The sequence below is a fragment of the Homarus americanus genome, unplaced genomic scaffold (assembly GCF_018991925.1).
Source record: "Homarus americanus isolate GMGI-L3 unplaced genomic scaffold, GMGI_Hamer_2.0 scaffold23578, whole genome shotgun sequence".
Lineage (NCBI taxonomy): Eukaryota > Metazoa > Arthropoda > Malacostraca > Decapoda > Nephropidae > Homarus > Homarus americanus.
Genome location: NW_024733231.1, coordinates 6,844,353 through 6,852,749, shown reverse-complemented (window position 1 = coordinate 6,852,749; position 8,397 = coordinate 6,844,353). Strand labels below are relative to the sequence as shown.

The 8,397-nt window shown below is 32.5% G+C and overlaps 1 protein-coding gene across 1 annotated transcript in view; it reads left to right on the top strand.

Annotated features, from left to right (window-relative positions):
- The window catches only part of LOC121869649, a gene marked incomplete at its 5' end in the record, with an annotated part of 2,405 nt that extends 1,391 nt beyond the window's left edge, over window positions 1-1,014 (top strand). The window contains 1 exon segment of the mRNA XM_042371179.1: window positions 1-1,014. This exon segment is cut by the window's left edge and continues 687 nt beyond it.
- Window positions 1,015-8,397: the final 7,383 nt, after the last annotated feature.

Here is an 8,397-nt window from a genome sequence, read left to right as displayed (position 1 = left end):
CCTTTTAGATGAATCTTGATACCAGAGACTTTAAACCTGTGTATATAGTTAGACAACTAGTTTTCTAGGATACTGGTTTTTATTATTCCTATGCCATATTGCTTAATTTTTTACTAGTTGACTCAATTTCTTCCATTCAGATATTAGATCATTGAGTGCTGCCATCTTGTGACTTGGACTGCACAGTGTTTGCTGTGCTGGCCAGCCAAGAAGCAAGACATATCCCTTACCCTGTGCGTCTGACTCACACTCACCACAACCCACCTACCATCCCACCCTCAAGTAATACACTCACCCACTCATTACTTCTTCTACCTTCATCTACAGTTGTAATGTTCATGTTCACACTTTTGATATTATTGTTGGATTTATCGTTAATATTCTGTTGATTTACAATGTGAATTTTGCCAGTAAACGTTGTCCAGAAATACTGGAATATTGTCAGCGCCCTCAGGCATGAAAAGTTTATACGTTGTCTTAGTCAAGTCTGAGATTGTCCGCGTCGGTTCATACGGATTAAGGTCATTGTCAAGGTTGTGGATTTGTGGTGAGGTGATGGTCAGTTGGCCCCCTGGACACAGTGTTGTTGTTGTTGACGGCACTGTCTTGGCTGGTGACAGCACAGCGCTACCTCTGCAAATTGTTGTGGACATGCAGCAAGCCTCGCAAACTTTGGAACAAATCAATGATCACTCAGACGGTAATTATTGTGCAAATCCCAGATGTGGGTCAAGTGTACAATATGACTGCAGATATTTTTATGTCAGTTAAGTGATTTTGAATAATCAGTCTAATATTCATAGTTAGTGACACATTGGAACACTATTTTAAGGGATTAAAAGCATTACTGTATCATGTTTTACGGCTCATTTTGATAGAAGTGTTATACTGTTGTGAGTACAGTACAGTAGTGGGCTGATATTGTTAACAAACCTCCACAACTATTTATCTCCTCAATGTTATCAGAACTATATCTAAAATTATTTATAAAAAAGTTAAAATATAGCTTTTATGTGTTACAGTACAGTATATATATATATATATATATATATATATATATATATATATATATATATATATATATATATATATATATATATATATATATATATATATATATATATATATATATATATGAAAATACACATTAAAATAATTATTCTTTATAGAGTGAAATATAAATATTTATCATAAACATAACATAACATAACATAGGCTTCTTTTATGTACTGTATATATGTATTTATGTATAGTATACTTACATACATACCTGATTAATTAGTGAGCACCCAGTCCAGTCAAGAGAGATCCCCAGGTGTGTGGACAAGACCTAACCAAAGCAAGTCTCCCTATGTTAGTTACCAAACCAAGTTGTCATCATTTTCCACATACTGTAAAACCATACAAGAAAATACACAGATAATAGGGACATACACAATACATTACACAGGAATTTATTAATACACTTTTATAATTATGCCACAAATTATTCAGAGATAAAAAAAATAATAATTCCCATTGAATAAATATGAAATTCTGCTCATATTATCACATATTTCTAATGCAATAAAAAAGACATAATTTTGTAAGTCTAAACCAAATTATAATAGAGGCAATAATAGTTTAAGAAAGACTTACCCCGGTACTATTGACTAGAGGTTCACTATACAATTAATTCTTTTTATGACAATCTTTCACATCACAAATTTTAGAAATAGTTTTAAGATTTACAAAATTTTAGTTGATCTTCAGTTACCATTATATATTTATCTTATTTGATTCTTATTTTGGCCTTATTTAATCATATCTCATAATTCACCTTATTTAAACTTATTCCTGCGATCATTATTATCCAGGTCTGATTACATTTCACCAAGATCTGTACCATTCATTATACTCAATGGGTGAATTCAAAGGGATCTGTACCATTCATTATACTCAATGGGTGAATTCAAAGGGCCTTATACTCCACTATTCATTATACTCAATGGGTGTACACATCGAGTTTATAAATCAGAATTGTATTAAAAAGATGGGAGCATATTCACCTCCCTCATATTGTATTTCAAGTGTACAGTGTGAACGCCTACTAACGCCCTCTTCAGTAGAAAATATAGTACAGGATTAAAGCGTCAATCTAGTCAGTAAGATGCAAGGGTGTGTGTGAAATTGTTCCATCATTTTACACTTTTTCTGAATCATGGTGGTGAATAATTGGATTTATTGTGGATTAGAATTGCTGCTAGGATTATCGTTTTACTTAATGATTGCTGCTAGGGTGGGTTATGATTGCTGCTAGGATTATCGTTTTACTTAATGTGTGGGTCATGATTGCTGCTAGGATTATCGTTTTACTTAATGTATGGGTCATGATTGCTGCTAGGATTATCGTTTTACTTAATGTGTGGGTCATGATTGCTGCTAGGATTATCGTTTTACTTAATGTGTGGGTCATGATTGCTGCTAGGATTATCGTTTTACTTAATGTGTGGGTCATGATTGCTGCTAGGATTATCGTTTTACTTAATGTATGGGTCATGATTGCTGCTAGGATTATCGTTTTACTTAATGTGTGGGTCATGATTGCTGCTGGTTATCGTTTACTTAATGTATAGGTCATGATTGCTGCTAGGATTATCGTTTTACTTAATGTGTGGGTCATGATTGCTATGGGATTATCGTTTTGCTTAATGTGTGGGTCATGATTACTGCTAGGATTATCGTTTTACTTAATGTGTGGGTCATGATTGCTGCTAGGTTATCGTTTTACTTAATGTGTGGGTCATGATTGCTGCTGGGATTATCGTTTTACTTAATGTGTGGGTCATGATTGCTGCTAGGATTATCGTTTTATAATTGTGGTCATGATTGCTGCTAGGATTATCGTTTTACTTTAATGTGTGGGTCATGATTGCTGCTAGGATTATCGTTTTACTTAATGTGTGGGTTATGATTGCTGCTAGGATTATCTCTTTACTTAATGTATGGGTCATGATTGTTGCTAGGATTATCGTTTTACTTAATGTGTGGGTCATGATTGCTGCTAGGATTATCGTTTTACTTAATGTGTGGGTTATGATTGCTGCTAGGATTATCTCTACTTAATGTGTGGGTCATGATTGTTGCTAGGATTATCGTTTTACTTAATGTATGGGTCATGATTGCTGCTAGGATTATCGTTTTACTTAATGTGTGGGTCATGATTGCTGCTAGGATTATCGTTTTACTTAATGTGTGGGTCATGATTGCTGCTATTATTTTACTATACAGTTGTTTTGGAATTAGTTCATAACAAAAGAGGCCAAAGTTATTTTAGTCGTGGTTCAGTATTTATTAAGCGGAAATGCTGTCCAGATGCCCGGCCGTCCGTCCAAGCTGTGAATATAAGACTCGATAATTATACTGAGTTAGACCTGCATTACTGTACTGCCATGTGGGTACGTCAGATGAGTTTATTTGTTTCCTTGTCCAAATACGTATCCAAAATTTTAAATACCATAAGGAATTGTGATGATATTTGGCTTTTAAATTTAACCCCCACGGAAAACATCTTATAAATTTGATAATCACTTGGTTCAGAAAAATATTTGTTATTTGTTATTGTAAATGTTTGTTGATGCTAGTTGAAGGCCTGACTATATAACGCAAATACCGGCATTAAAAAAATATTGGGCATTATTACAGTAAGTTTCTTTATGGATTAAAACTCATACGCGTTCCTTTCACTCGTGCGTTTACAGGGGCTCGTCAGGTGTTTTGCAGTGTGGTAACCCTGTGTTTCTTTACATTCGACGGAAGAAAACTCACAATAGTAAACGTACAATGGAATCAAATTAAAACTATTCAAACAAATATCTCAAGTATGATGATTTGTGGAATGTTTATATGACACACCCCTGTTAACACACTAGTGAAGGGGCTATACTGTACATACACGCATACATACATATCACACCTTATAATGGTAAACAAATCGTATTAGAGCCCAGCAGGTGATGGAACACTCACAAGTCCTCAATCATCAGCCTCTAAGTCATGCAGCCCTTTCCAGTACTGTACTGTGAGCTGAGCAACAAAATATCACTCCAGACATGATACTGAAACTCGAAGCACTGATCCCATAGACTTTAACACGTTTATTTGACTATTATTAAGAACATAAGAATGGTGGGAACTGCAGCGGGCCTATTGGCCCATACTGGGCAGTCCCGTTTACACCCAACCCCTATTGCTCATATAAGCATCCAACCTATGTTTGAAGCTATTCAGCGTATTAGAGTTAATGATGATGTTTGGTAACTTGTTCCAGTCATCCACTACTGTTTCCAAATAGGTAAACACTGGTTTGGAAACAGAGTAGTGGATGACTGGAACAAGTTACCAAATATCATCATTAACTCGAATACGCTGAATAGCTTCAAACATAGGTTGGATGCTTATATGAGCAATAGGGGTTGGGTGTAAACGGGACTGCCCAGTATGGGCCAATAGGCCCGCTGCAGTTCCCACCATTCTTATGTTCTTAATAATAGTCAAATAAACGTGTTAAAGTCTATGGGATCAGTGCTTCGAGTTTCAGTATCATGTCTTGAGTGATATTGTTACTATTATTATTACAGTATGACTTTTATTATTATTATTACTATTTTCGTTATTATTATTATTATTATTATTATTATTATTATTATTATTATTATTATTATTATTATTATTATTATTATTATTATTATTATTATTATTATTATTATTATACCCAATTGGTTATGTAAGACTGACCACCCAATTGGCTATTAAGACTGACCACCCAATTGGCTATTAAGACTGACCACCCAATTGGCTATTAAGACTGACCACCCAATTGGCTATTAAGACTGACCACCCAATTGGCTATGAAGGTCAACTACGAGTTATGAAGGAACAGTATATGATAATTTTGAGTAATGAAGGAACAGTATATGATAATTTTGAGTAATGAAGGAACAGTATATGATAATTTTGAGTAATGAAGGAACAGTATTTGATAATTTTGAGTAATGAAGGAACAGTATATGATAATTTTGAGTAATGAAGGACAGTATGATTTTGAGTAATGAAGGAAACAGTAATAGTATGATAATTTTGAGTAATGAAGGGACAGTATATGATAATTTTGAGTAATGAAGGAACAGTATTTGATAATTTTGAGTAATGAAGGAACAGTATATGATAATTTTGAGTAATGAAGGAACAGTATATGATAATTTTGAGTAATGAAGGAACAGTATTTGATAATTTTGAGTAATGAAGGAACAGTATATGATAATTTTGAGTAATGAAGGAACAGTATATGATAATTTTGAGTAATGAAGGAACAGTATATGATAATTTTGAGTAATGAAGGAACAGTATATGATAATTTTGAGTAATGAAGGAACAGTATATGATAATTTTGAGTAATGAAGGAACAGTATATGATAATTTTGAGTAATGAAGGAACAGTATATGATAATTTTGAGTAATGAAGGGACAGTATATGATAATTTTGAGTAATGAAGGAACAGTATTTGATAATTTTGAGTAATGAAGGAACAGTATATGATAATTTTGAGTAATGAAGGGACAGTATATGATAATTTTGAGTAATGAAGGAACAGTATTTGATAATTTTGAGTAATGAAGGAACAGTATATGATAATTTTGAGTAATGAAGGAACAGTATATGATAATTTTGAGTAATGAAGGAACAGTATATGATAATTTTGAGTAATGAAGGAACAGTATATGATAATTTTGAGTAATGAAGGAACAGTATATGATAATTTTGAGTAATGAAGGAACAGTATATGATAATTTTGAGTAATGAAGGAACAGTATATGATAATTTTGAGTTATGAAGGAACAGTATATGATAATTTTGAGTAATGAAGGAACAGTATATGATAATTTTGAGTAATGAAGGGACAGTATATGATAATTTTGAGTAATGAAGGAACAGTATATATGATAATTTTGAGTAATGAAGGAACAGTATATGATAATTTTGAGTAATGAAGAACAGTATATGATAATTTTGAGTAATGAAGGAACAGTATATGATAATTTTGAGTAATGAAGGGACAGTATATGATAATTTTGAGTAATGAAGGAACAGTATATGATAATTTTGAGTAATGAAGGAACAGTATATGATAATTTTGAGTAATGAAGGAACAGTATATGATAATTTTGAGTAATGAAGGAACAGTATATGATAATTTTGAGTAATGAAGGAACAGTATATGATAATTTTGAGTAATGAAGGGACAGTATATGATAATTTTGAGTAATGAAGGAACAGTATATGATAATTTTGAGTAATGAAGGGACAGTATATGATAATTTTGAGTAATGAGGGAACAGTATATGATAATTTTGAGTAATGAAGGGACAGTATATGATAATTTTGAGTAATGAAGGGACAGTATATGATAATTTTGAGTAATGAAGGAACAGTATATGATAATTTTGAGTAATGAAGGGACAGTATATGATAATTTTGAGTAATGAAGGAACAGTATATGATAATTTTGAGTAATGAAGGGACAGTATATGATAATTTTGAGTAATGAAGGAACAGTATATGATAATTTTGAGTAATGAAGGGACAGTATATGATAATTTTGAGTCTCGACGGGTTTCTTCAAATTTATTCAGGATTGGAACCTTTTCATAGGTCGAAGAACACACATATATATATATACATCACAAGTGTTAAATTTGATATTAACTATTTATTTCCCACCTTAAAAGCCTGTACACACTATTTCCACACCATGAATATATACATATCATTTACTTACATTGAGAAGAATATTAATCCATTTCCGTTCTTCAAAAAAATGGTGTTTTCAAAGATGTTTTCAATAGATGTGAATTACAGTACAAATTAATCGAGATATTGTCCGTGAATACAGTATACTGTATTTGGTGTGCTGTACCGTGTATGGGTGGCACTTGTAGTCGATGATTATATATCTGTGATTATACTGTATTAAGTTTGTATGGAAGGGACTACAGGACTAAACTAGAGAGAAAATAAGCCAATGAGAAAAAGTCAGAGAAGAAAGTGATATAAATAAGAGAGAAAGGAAGAGAGGGAAAGAGAACATAGACAAAAAAGCAAATTGAGACAAAAGAAAGAGAAATAGAGAGAATGAAAGATAGTGAAAAAAGAACATGAGAGAAAGAGATGGAGAGACAGAAAAGAGGAGATATGACCTCTTAAGATATTTTTTCCACCTTAAAATCGACGGATGAAAAAGAACCAATAACAGACCATTGTATTTATTTATTTATTTTATTTTATCGAGTTTTTTATGTTTTTATTCAGTCTTAGTGGACTATCATACACTCATGGTAAAGTATTGTAGAAATGTTGTTGATATGAAGAACGTACTCAAAATGTACTCACAAAACGTACTCACATCATAATTCTCATCTTTTAACTCAAGAATATTTTTTTTCTTTTCCACTAATGATAATATTTTTTTTTTAGTTAATCCCTGAATAAACAGTAGACCAGACTTGACCAACACTGGAGCAGGTATAGATGCATTCAGGAGCCAGTCCATGCCCAGTACTTGCCAACAGTGCGTAACAGAGACGTGACCACTGACCAACAGGCTTGACGTTAACATTTTAAAGCACTGTAGATAACTTTTTAATTCTTTTTATTACAATTGGAGTCTTCTTTGGTACTAACAAATCCTCCCAACCTTAGAAATACTGTAACTCATTCGAACGTAAATATCCAAGTTGTATTAGTTATCGTATCTATATAGTACAGTAGATACAGTATATTAAGTAAAGTACAGTAATTAAAGTACAAGTATTAGGTTTAGATACAGTTTTAATAAGATTTAAAGAAAATTCTGTAAAAGGGTGAAGTTTTACAAATGTGATATGCAGTGTTGTTTAAGTAATCTTTTTGAAGTATAATGTATGTGTTAAATTATGATGCACCCGGCACATACACACACACACACACACACACACACACACACACACACACACACACACACACACCATAACAAAATATGATAAAATGCCCATTATATTTTAATGATGAAGCATGTAAAATAAATCACATTTTAATTGATAAACCAAGAGAATTAAATGAAAATGTTTTTATCCATAGACTACAGAGTGTCACAGAAAAATGTCTACACACACTCCCTCAGATATTTGTGAGGATGGTGTGAACCCTTGTGTTATAACAGGCATTCACACGACCCCCACATAAAATCTACCCGATAGTGTTGTATACATTTTTCTGAGACGACTTGTACATATATTTGTTGATTTTTATTCAGAGAACTATTACAGTTGTTTACTTGAAGATGTGGAGGTTTGTGTTGGACGAGGCTGCTGTGTGTCCAC